Below are 12159 nucleotides of genomic sequence, written 5' to 3'. Positions count from 1 at the left end.
CTTGTAGATTTTCTAGTTTGTTTGCCTAGAGGTGTTTATAGTATTCTCTGATGGTAGTTTGTATTTATGTGTTATCAGGGGTGATCTCCCTTTATCATTTTTTATTGTGTCTATTGGATTCTTCTCTCTTTTCTTCTTTATTAGTCTGGTTAGTTGTCTATCTATTTTGTTGATCTTTTCAAAAAATCAGCTCCTGAATCAATTAAATTTTTAAGGGTTTTTTTGTGTCTTTATCTCCTTCAGTTCCGCTCTGATCTTGGTTATTTCTTGTCTTCTGCTACCTTTTTAATTTGTTTTCTTTTTCTTTTTTTTTAAATTGCATTTTAGGTTTTGTGGTACATGTGAAGAACATGCAAGATTGTTGCATAGGTACACACGTGGCAGCATAATTTGCTGCCTTCCTCCCCCCATCACCTATATGTGGCATTTCTCCCCATGCTATCCCTCCCCAACTCCCCACCCCCCGCTGTCCCTCCCCTTTTTCCCCCTGCCAGACTCCAGTGTGTGATGCTCCCCTCCCTGTGTCCGTGTGTTCCCATTGTTCAACACCCGCCTATGAGTGAGAACATGCGGTGTTTGGTTTTGTGTTCTTGTGTCAGTTTGCTGAGAATGATGGTTTCCAGGTTCATCCACATCCCTACAAAGGACACAAACTCATCGTTTTTGATGGCTGCATAGTATTCCATGGTGTCTATGTGCCACAGTTTCCCTGTCCAGTCTATCATCGATGGGCATTTGGGTTGGTTCCAGGTCTTTGCTATTGTAAACAGTGCCGCAATGAACATTCATGTGCATGTGTCCTTATAGTAGAACGATTTATAATCCTTTGGATATATACCCAGTAATGGGATTGCTGGGTCAAATGGAATTTCTATTTCTAGGTCCTTGAGGAATCGCCACACTGTCTTCCACAATGGTTGAACTAATTTACACTCCCACCAACAGTGTAAAAGTGTTCCTATTTCTCCACATCCTCTCCAGCATCTGTTGTCTCCAGATTTTTTAATGATCGCCATTCTGGATAAGCTTTTTGATATGCTGTTGGATTTGGTTTGCTAGTGTTTTATTAAGAATTTTTGCATCAATGTTCATCGTGGATATTGGTCTGAAATTCTCTTTTTTAGTTGCATCTCTGCCAGGTTTTGCTATCGGGATGATGTTGGTCTCACAAACTGAGTAAGGGAGGATTCCCTCTTTTTGTATTGTTTGTAATAGTTTCAGAAGGAATGGTACCAGCTCCTTTTCGTAACTTCAGACCTTGTTGTTCATCTATTCAGGGATTCAACTTCTTCCTGGTTTAGCCTTGGGAGGGCATAAGTGTCAGGAATGTATCCATTTCTTCTTGATTTACTGGTTTATGTGCATAGAGGTGTTTGTAGTAATCACTGACGGTAGTTTGTATTTCTGTGGGATTGGCGGTGATTTCCCCTTCATCATTTTTTATTGCATCATCTATTTGATTCTCATCTCTTTTTTATTATTACTAATCCGGCTAGTGGTCTATCTATTTTGTTGACCTTTTCAAAAAACCAGCTCCTGGATTTATTGATTTTTTTGAAGGGTATCTATTTCCTTCAGTTCTCCTCTGATCTTAGTTATTTCTTGTCTTCTGCTGGGTTTTGAATTTGTTTGCTCTCGCTTCTCTAGTTCCTTTATGTGTGATGTTAGGGCGTCAATTTGAGGTCTTTCCTCACTTCTCATGTGGGCATTTAGTGCCATAAATTTCCCTCTAGACACTGCTTTAAATGTGTCCCAGAGATTCTGGTACATTGTGTCGAATAAATTACAAAGTTTCAAATCCAACATCAGGACACCAGCATAGTCCAGTTCTGGTGAGGACTCTTCCTGGCTTGCAGATGGCTGACTTCTGCCTTCTTGCTGTACCTTCCCATGGTAGACAGATAAAGAGCTCTATACTTTTAGGAAGTTTTTTTCTGTTTCTCCAACAAATTCCATTGGAGTTTGATAGGCAATTGTGTTTAATCTGTAGCATGGACATTTTAGCAACATTGAGTCTTCCAATCCATGAGTATGAGATGCCTTTTCATTTATTTGTACCTTTCTTTGATTTCTCTTAGCAATACTTTGTAGTTTTCACTGTAAAAATGTTTCACTTACTCGGTTAATTTTTTTCCTAAGTATTATGGGGAATGTACCCTCATGACCTAATCATCTCCCAAAGTCTCCATCTCGAAATACCATCACATTGGGGGTTAGAGCTTTAACATATGGACTTAGGGAAGACTCAATTGAGTCCATAGCATTCCACTCTTAGATTCCCCCAAATTCATATTCTTCTCGCATAAAATACATACCTTCCATCCCAACAGCCCATTCCAGCATCCAGTCTAAAGATGAAAATTACAAAGTCTCATCTAAATATCATCTAAATTAGGTATGGGTGAGACTTGAGTTACAATTTATCCTGAGGCAAAATTTCTTCTCCTGTGAAACCAGATAAGTATGTGCTTCCAAAATGGGATGGTGGGGCAGGCAAAATAGAGATATTCCCATTCCAAAAACGGAGAAATAAGGCTGGGTGCCAGGTGGCTCACGACTGTGATATCAGCACTTTGGAAGGCTGAGGCAAGCACATCACTTGAGGTCAGGAGTTCGAGACCAACCAGACCAACAGAGCAAACCCTCCTTTCTAATGAAAATACAAAAATTAGCTGGGCGTGGTGGCAGGCACCTGTAGTCCCAGCTACTAGGGAGGCTGAGGCAGGAGAATTGCTTGAACCCAGGAGGTGGAGGCGGCAGTGAGCCAAGATCATACCGCTGCACTCCAGCCTGGGCAACAGAGAAACTCAAAAAAAAAAAAAAGGACAGGGGCAAGGGGAGAAATGAGAAGGAAGGAAAAAGTGATGGGTCCCAGTTAAGCTTAAAATTTATCAGCAGCCAGGACCATGAGGCTCTTTGGGGTGATTGCACCTTTTGAAACTGCCCCTTGGGCCTGTGGTGGGAATGGCAGCCTTCAGCCTCACTCTTCCCCTTTCTTGAGAAAGAAATAGCGTATGCACACTTTCTCCATTTCGTCCCATTTTCTCTGTTCTCTTTTTGGTCCCAGCTGGCAGTGTCCCTGCTGGTATAATTCCATCTCTGTTTGCGGCTGACTGGGACCGTGGTTCATGCACACCCTTATCTCCTGTTCTCTTTCAAACGTACTTTCTCGTTCTTTGCAATATGGATATGACAATTTTCTAAATCTTTGAAGTCCTGGTTCCTTTTTATGTAACAGTTCCTTCTTCAACTCGTTTGTCTCTTGTTGCATTTTACTGTAAGCCGTCAGAAGGAACCGACTGCTCTCTCCACACTTTGCAGCTGAGTTTTTTTTGCCACTATGCAAAAAGTATCACTTTTTTCCCATTGTCCAGTAGCATGTTCCTCTCTTCCATCTGAGATCTCAGCAGAATGGCCTTTACCATTCAGATTTCTACCAGCATTCTGTTTATAATTATTTATATTCTCTAGGAACATGGAGGCTTTCTCTCCAGCTACCCTCTTTTTTTCTGACCCCTTACCAGAAATACCATTAGCAAGCCCTTCACGGTAATCCAGGATTTTTTTCTAGCATGCATCTCAAAATTCTTCCAGCCTCTACGCCGTTACCCATTTCTAAAGCTGCTTCCACAATTTTAGGTATTTGTTACAGCAGCACCCTGCTTCTCAGTCCCAATATCTGTATTAGTCAGTGTTCTCCAGAGAGACAAAACAGAACCAATAAGGGAATAGGGGTCTGTGTGTGTGTGTGTGTGTGTGTGTGTGTAAAGGAATTAGCTCACACAATTATGGAACCTGAAAAGTACCAGTCTTCCATCCTTAAGCTTGAGACCCAGAAAACCTGGTGATGTGGTTCTAGTTTACTCTGAAGGCCTAAGAAGAAGGAGAACCAATCTCAAGTTCTAGTCCAAGTTCAAAGGCCTAAGACGGAAGGCTGATGATGTAAGTTTCAGTCCAGGAGCAGGAAAAGACCAGTATCTGGGCTCAAGCACGCATACAGAGAGAATCATCCCCACATTGCAGAAGACAATCTACTTTACTTTGTCTATTCATTTAAATGCTAATTTCTTCCAGAAACACTCTCACAGACACACCCAGAATTAATGTTTAGCCAGTTATCTGGGCACCTCGTGGTCCGGTGTAAAAACCATTATCTTGGAAGCCAAACAAAATGGGTCACACCATATATTTGACCCACAAGCTATAGTTTGTTGAACTGTGCATCATCTCACTGCAATGAGCAACCTGAATAAAGGTGAGTGGTACTCAAACACTTCTGTCACTCTAAGGACAGAGTTCTCAATATTTTTAGGTTATAGACCCTATAAAATTCTACACACGCACACACAAATTTTGCATATTATTCCACATGCCCTAGGACGAGAACTCAGTAAAGACCAATGAGGAAATAATACAGGTACATGGAGGTGGTGCCCTAACAGTCCATTCTGCTTCTCTCCTGTAAAGCTCAAGACTATTAGAAGGGAAAGATGTTTTCTGCAGGAGATAGGTTCCCTTCTGTTTGCATGTTTGACTTAGACAATAGGGTTTCGTGTAATATTCTCAAAGGGGTTTTGATGCCTGATTTGTTTTTTTCTGTGTGTAGGTAACCCTTCTGTTTCTAGACATGTCTCATGATTTTTTCTTGTTGCTGAGAATCTGGGCATTTTAGATAACATTTTGTGGAAAGTGAGTTCTGACCTCCCCAGTGGAATTGTGGCATATTTTTGTGTATTTGTTTGTTTACTGACTTACCTGGGGTAATTCTGTGGAGTCTTTGTGCCCTGCAATGTGTAGCCACTGATGTCTCTGCTCGAGTTTTATTTTTACGTTTTGTTTTTATTTTTCACCGTGGCTTTCTAGGCTTTGCACTGGGGTCATCATAGCCCAGTGACTCTCAATTGGGGTCTATTTTGCCCCCCATGGGACATTTGGCATTGTCTGGAGACATTTTTTGTTGTCACCACTGGAGAGGAAGATGCTGCTGGCACTTGGTCAGTAGAGACCAGGGGTGCTGCTAAGTATCCTGCAGGGCACAGGACAGGAAGCCTCATATAGTTTAGAGACCAGCCAACTATTGGTCAGAGGTCATGCTTAAAAAACTTTATCTAATGAGGCTTCCACCCTTTGCCAGAGGATCTGTCTGTGTGTTGTCTGAGGCATGCACTTGAAGTTTGAGCTATTTCCAAGTGACGTAGCTCGGATGTTTGTCTCCTCCAAATATCACGTTGAAATGTGATCTCCAATGTTGGAACTGGGGCCTGATGGGAGGTGTTTGGGTCACGAGGCCAAATCCCTCATGAATAGCTTGGTGCCGGCCCCTCAGTAATGAGTTCACACAAGATCTGGGTGTTCAAAAGAGCCTGGTACTTCTGCCCTCTGTCTCACTCCCTGTGTCACTATGTGTCATGCCAGCTCCCTTTCATCTTTTGCCATGATAATAAGCTTCCTGAGGCCCTCACCAGAAGCAGATGCCAGCACCATGCTTTCTGAACAGCCTGCAGAACCGTAAGCCCAATAAACTTCTTTTATTTGCAAGTTACCTAGCCTCAGGTATTTCTCTATAATGATGCAAACAAACTAATACAAGAAGTTTGCCCTGGTTTTTACTTTCTGTCATTCTCATACCTCCCGCAAAAAGCCTCATTTTCATCCAGAGACATGTGAATAACTAGGGCCATTTCCAGTCTCTCTTCAGTGTGTACACAGCACTGCATATGCATGTGCAACCTTCCAAATACTGGGGATGTGTGGGAGGTTTCCAAAGTCCATTATAGATTTTTCACTCGCTATATAGACTTATTAGATTTCTGGCTGTTCTTCTGGTCTGCTGTTCGCCCCAGTCAGTATGGCTTCCCTGACTGGTTTTGATAACACCTAGGGGCATGAGGGAACTAGCGGTGGAGGAATAGGAGTAGGGGCACCCCAGTCTAAAATACACCACAGATTCCCACCGTTTTTACCCAAAATTCAGTAGTTATTTGTAAATAAATGCTTCCTTTTTAAAATAAATTGCATTGAGTCCGTTTAAAGTATATGACATGATATTATGAGATACAGAGAGATAATAAAATGGTTACTATAGTGAAGCCAATTAACGTATGGATCATGTCACAGTTACCCATTTTTTGTGGCAAGAACAGCTACAATTGACTCGTTTAGCAAAACTCCAAAATACAATGCCCTGTTACTGACTATAGCCTTCATGTTATATAACAGACCTCTAGATCTGTTCACTCTACATGTCTCCTAGTTTGTGTACCTAGTCATACATCTCCCGTTTCCTTCCTCCTCCATCCCGCTACCCTGGCCCTGGTAACCACTATTTTATTATCTCTACATTTATTTGACTTTTCTTTTTTTTTTTTTAAAGATTCTGGATACAAGTGAGATCATGCAAATTTTTTTTTCTTGATCTGGCTTATTTTACTTAGCATAATGTCCTCCAGGTTCATCCACATTATGGCAAACGGCAACATCTCCTTTTTAAAAAGGTGAATAATATTCCATTGTCTATATATATAACACAGTTTATAATACATTTATCCATCAATAGACATTTAGGTTGTTTCCGTATCTTGGCTTTCATGGATAATGCTGCAACGGACACGGAAGTACAAATATCTTTATGAGGTAGTACTTTCATTTCCTTTGGGCATATACTCAAAACATAAAAGAATAAAATTAGGTCTTTATCGTCATACACACAGATCAGCTCAAAACAAATAAAAGACTTGAGAATAAGACCTGAAACCATAAAACTCATAGAAAAAAAAGTCAGGCATCAGAACCCCTTTGAGAATATTATACAAAACCCTATTGTCTAAGTCAAACATGCTACAAAAACCCAAATAAATAAATGGGACCATATCAAACTAACTAGCTTACACGCAGCAAAGGACACAATCAACAGAATGAAAAGCTAATTGTACTTGTAATAAGGGGTTAATATTTAAAAAATTTATAAAGAACTCATACAACTCAATAGCAATAAAACACATAACCCAATTTAAAAGTGATCGATGGGTAGACCGTTCCCCAAAGAAGACAGACAAATGACCAACACATACATGAAAAGATGTTCAACATCACTAATCGTAAGATAGATGCAAATCAAGGCCACTCTGATATACCACCTGACACCCATCAGAATATCCATTATCAAAAAGACAAGAGATAACAACCGTTGGTAAGGGTGTGGAGAAAAAGGAACTGTTTCCCAAGAAATTAAAAATAGGATAAATACTTCTCAATTTGCTGTATACCTCTGGACAATTTCTAGAGTCCTGAAATGCTTCTTTTTTAGTTTTGGCCACTTTTATCGATGCTTTTGGGGGAGGAAATTTGCCAAGCTCCTCACTGTGCTTTTCTGGAAGTCTCAGCTCCAGACTCCCAAGGCTATACTTTGAGGCACACTAGTGTACTAGGCTGTGGGGCTGCACGACCTGGGTTCATGTCCTAGCTCTACCACCTAATGATGGCATTCTTACAAAGTTACTTCGCATCTCTGAGCTTTAGTTAGTTGTCCTTGAGAACGATAAAACCAATGAACGTGCACATGAGAGTTACATATACTATTGCTTAATATCTTACAATGTGGATAAACCACAGTTCATTTAGATATTCTTCCACTTCCCCCACTGATAGACATCTAGTCTCTTTTCTAATTATTTTTACTATTATAAACGTCACTATTATAAATATTCCTACATGCATCTCCACACGTGTGACACTTTCTATAAGGTAAATACTGAGAGGTGAACTACTATTCGCCGAAAGGAAAAGAAGTCACTATATCAAAATGACACCTGTATGTGCATGTTTATCACAGCGCAATTTACAATGGCAAGGATATGGAACTAACCTCAGTGCCCATCAACCAATAAGTGGATAAAGAAAAAAAATCTATATATACATATATATGTGTGTGTATATATATATATTTATTTGTGTATATATATATATATATATATTTTATGTGTGCATATATATACATACACACACACACCATGGAATACTACTCAGCCATAAAAAAGAATGGAATGATGTCTTTTGCAGCAACTTGGATGGAGCTGGAGGACGTTATTCTAAATGGAGTAATTCAGGAATGGAAAACCAAAAACTGTATGTTCTCAGTTGTAAGTGGGAGCTAAGGTATAGGCATGCAAAGGCATACAGAGTGGTGTAATGGACACTGGAGACTCAGAAGAGGAGAGGGAGGGAGGGGGGTAATGAATAAAAAACTAGATATTACTAGGTTTAGTGTACACTGCTTGGATGACAGGTGCACTGAAATCCCTGACTTCACCGCTATGCAATTTTCATCCATGTAACCAAAAACCGCTTGAGCCCCAGAAGCTATTGAAATTAAAAATATGTATTAAAAGATAAAATAAATAAAGTACAAGAGAAAAAAAAGATAAATACTGAGAGGTGAATTTCTGGGTCAAATATGCACATTTTAAATTATTTTCATAGAAACTTGCTGCAAACAATATTGTTCTGGGTTGATTCCTTAGACTCTCTGAAACACAGCCAACTTGTACTTTATTTATTTTATCTTTTAATACATATTTTTTATTTCAATAGCTTCTGGGGCTCAAGCGGTTTTTGCTTACCATTTGCCTGGAAAATCTTCCTCCATTCCTTTATTTTAGCCTATGTGTGTCTTTGGGATACTGAGCCTGTTTGCATTGATTTGAAGTGGAGAGTTCAAATCCTAAATATCTGTCTCATTGATCTGTCTAATATTGACAGTGGGGTGTTAAAGTCTCCAAGTATTATTGTGTGGATATCTAAGTCTCTTTGTAGGTCTCTAAGAGCTTTCTTTAAGAATCTGAGTGCTCCTGTATTGGGTGCATATATATTTAGGATAGTTAGCTTTTCTTATTGCAGCCTTTAAAACTTTTGTTGCTATTATGGGTATAAAATGGTATCACATTTTGGTTTAAATACCCATTTATTTTATTGTTATTAAGGCTAGGGGCAGTTCCTATGTTTGCCGGTCACTTCTAGTGACTTTCCTTGTTGATATCCTTTACCTATTTTTCTGTTGGGTTTTTTATCTTTAATGATCACAGAAGTTCATTCTGTATGCCTGGATATTAATCCTTTTATGTTACAAATAGTTTTCCTGTTACTCGTCTTTTAACTTTTTTTGTATATTGTTTGCCGAATAGAAGGTATTTATTTTCATATAGACAAATTTATCTCTATGATTTTTGTGTCATATTAAAACGGCCTTTCCTACCTCAAGGTTGTCAACATATAATGTTTTATACTTTAAATTTTTATGCTTTAATCAATCAAAAATTTATTTTTTGAATTATATGAAGACATAGCTTTTTTCTTCTTTATTTACCTCTTCTAAATGAGTAACCAGATGTATGGAAAGTCTTTGTTTTTTGTAATTATTTATTTTGCAGTAACTTCAAATTAACAGAAGGTTAGTTGCTAAAATAGTACAAGGGGCCTCCCATATTAGAGTGTTCTCAACATTGCCATAAACAACTGCCAGAACCGGTTAATTTATGAAGAAAAGGAGTTTAATTGACATAGTTCCGTAGGCTGTACGAGAAGCATGGCTGGGAGGCCTCAGGAGACTTACACTCTCGGTAGAAGGTAAAGAGGAAGCAAGCATTTCTTACCATTGTGGAGCAGGAGAGAGAAACAGCAAAGGGGGAAGTTCTACACACTTTTAAACAACCAGATCTTGTGAGAACTCACTATCACGAGAGCAGCAAGGGGAGAATTTGCCCCCGTGATCCAATCACCTCCCACCAGGTCCCTCCCCCGACATTGGGGATGACAATTAAACGTGAGATCTGGGTGGAGACACAGCCCCTCCCAAAAATCGTATGTCCTTTTCAAATTTCAAAACCAATCATGCCTTCCAACAGTCTCCTAACTAACTAATTCCAGCACTAACTCAAAAGTTCAAGTCCAAAGTCTCATCTGAGACAAGGCAAGTCTCTTCCGCCTATGAGCCTGTAAATAAAAAACAAGTTTGTTACTTCCAAGGTACAATGGGGACACAGGCATTGGGTAAATGCTCCCATTCCAAATGAATGAAAGTGGACAAAGCCAAGGGGCGGGGTACAGGCCCCGTGCAAGTTCAAGACCCAACAGGGCAGTCATTAAATTTTAAAGCTGCAAAATAATCTCCTTTGACTGCGTGTCTCACGTTGAGGGCTTGCCGATGCAAGGGGTGGGCTCCCATGCCCTTGGGCAGCTCTACCCCTGTGACTCAGCATGGTACAGGCCCCCAAGGGTGCTTTCACAGTCTGGCATTGAGGGACTGTGGCTTTTCACGTGAACAGTGCAAGTTATTGGTGGATCTACCATTCTGGGGGTCTTAAGGATGGTAGCCCCCTTCTCATAGTTCCACCAGGCAGTGCACCAGTGGAGGTTCTGTTTAGGGCCTCCAACTCCACATTTCCCCTCCACACTGTCCTAGTAGAGGTTCTGCATGAGGGCTCTGCCCCAGCAGTAGACTTCTGCCTGGACATCCAGGCATTTCCATCCATCCTCTGAAATCTAGGCACAGGCTCCCAAACCTCTCAGCTCTTGCCTTCTGGACACCCATAGGCCCAACAACACATGGAAGCCACCAAGGCTTGGGGCTTGCATCCTCTCAAGAATGGCCCAAGCTGTTCTTTGGTCTCTTTTAGCCATGGCTAGAGCTGGAACAGCCGAGACACAGAGCCATGGGACATGGGGGCCATGTCCCAAGGCTGCACACAGCAGTGGGGCCCTCTAGACCTCAGGACCTGTGATGGGAGGGGCTGCTGCAAAGGTCTTTGACATGCCCTAGAGACATTTCCCCCATTGTCGTGGCGATTAACATTTGGCTTCTCTTTGCTTATGGAAATTTCTGTAGCCTTGAGTTCCTCCCCAGAAAAAAAAACTGTGTTTTTTTTTTTCCCACCACATGGTCTCACGGCAGATTTTCCAACCTGTTATACTCTGTTTCCCTTTTAAATACAAGTTCCACTTTCAAACCATCTCTGCAAATGCATATGAGCATACACTGTTAGAAGCAGCCAGGCCACCTCTTGAACACTGATAAAGCATAGCAAGAGTGACCTTTACTCCAGTTCCCAATAAGTTCCTTGCCTTTCTGTCTTCTTCTGAGCCCGCCAAACTGTTTCAATCTCTGCCCGCTATCCAGTCCCAGAGTCACGGCTACATTTTCAGGTAGCTTTACAGCTGTGCCCCACTTCTCTGGTCACAATTTTCTGTAGTAGTTCATTCTCACATGGCTATAAACAGGTACCTGAGACTCGGTGCTTTATGAAGAAAAGACGTTTCATTGACTCACAGTTCTGCGGGTTGTACAGGAAGCACGGCTGGGAGGCCTCAGGAAACTTACAATCAAGGTGTAGGGTGAGGGGAAGTAAGCACATTTTACTATGGAAAAGCAGGACAAAGTGAAGGGGGAAGTGCTACACACTTTTAAACAACCAAATCTCGTGAGAGCTCAGTCACATTCAGGAGAACAGCAAAGGGGAAGTTCGCCCCCATGATCCAATCACCTCCCACCAAGTCCCTCCCCAAAACCGTACCACCTCCTATACATTCTCAACCCACTTATGCTTCCTTCTTTTGATACGTGAATGGTTTCATATTCAAAATTTAGTACTTATATATTTTGAGTTTGTCTTGGTGACCTGGTGACAACATCACGTATAGACACAAATTTTTTTTTTCTTTTTTTGAGACGGAGTTTCGCTGTTGTTACCCAGGCTGGAGTGCAATGGCACGATCTCGGCTCACCGCAACCTCCGCCTCCCGGGTTCGGGCAATTCTCCTGCCTCAGCCTCCTGAGTAGCTGGGATTACAGGCACGCGCCACCATGCCCAGCTAATTTTTTGTATTTTTAGTAGAGACGGGGTTTCACCGTCTTGACCAGGATGGTCCCGATCCCTTGACCTCGTGATCCACCCGCCTCGGCCTCCGAAAGTGCTGGGATGACAGGCGTGAGCCACCGCGCCCGGCCTAGACACAAATTTATCTATTCCTAAGTCCTATCTAGTTGTGCCAACACCGTTTATTTAAAAATTCATCTTTTGCCCAGTGACTTTTCCTGTCTCTTTATTACGTATCAGATTTTCATATCCATTTGGGTATATTCCTGGGCTTTTTATACTCTTCCATTGT

The 12159-nt window shown here is 41.1% G+C and overlaps 1 protein-coding gene across 4 annotated transcripts in view; it reads left to right on the top strand.

The window, feature by feature from the left end:
* The window catches only part of TMLHE (trimethyllysine hydroxylase, epsilon), a 72058-nt gene that overhangs the window by 38261 nt on the left and 21638 nt on the right, over positions 1-12159 (top strand). The window lies entirely within an intron of this gene.

The sequence above is a fragment of the Aotus nancymaae genome, unplaced genomic scaffold, assembly GCF_030222135.1.
Source record: "Aotus nancymaae isolate 86718 unplaced genomic scaffold, 86718_ANA_hifiasm-v0.15.2.pri h1tg000138l, whole genome shotgun sequence".
Classification (NCBI taxonomy): Eukaryota; Metazoa; Chordata; class Mammalia; order Primates; family Aotidae; genus Aotus; species Aotus nancymaae.
This window is presented reverse-complemented; position numbering and strand designations above follow the sequence as displayed.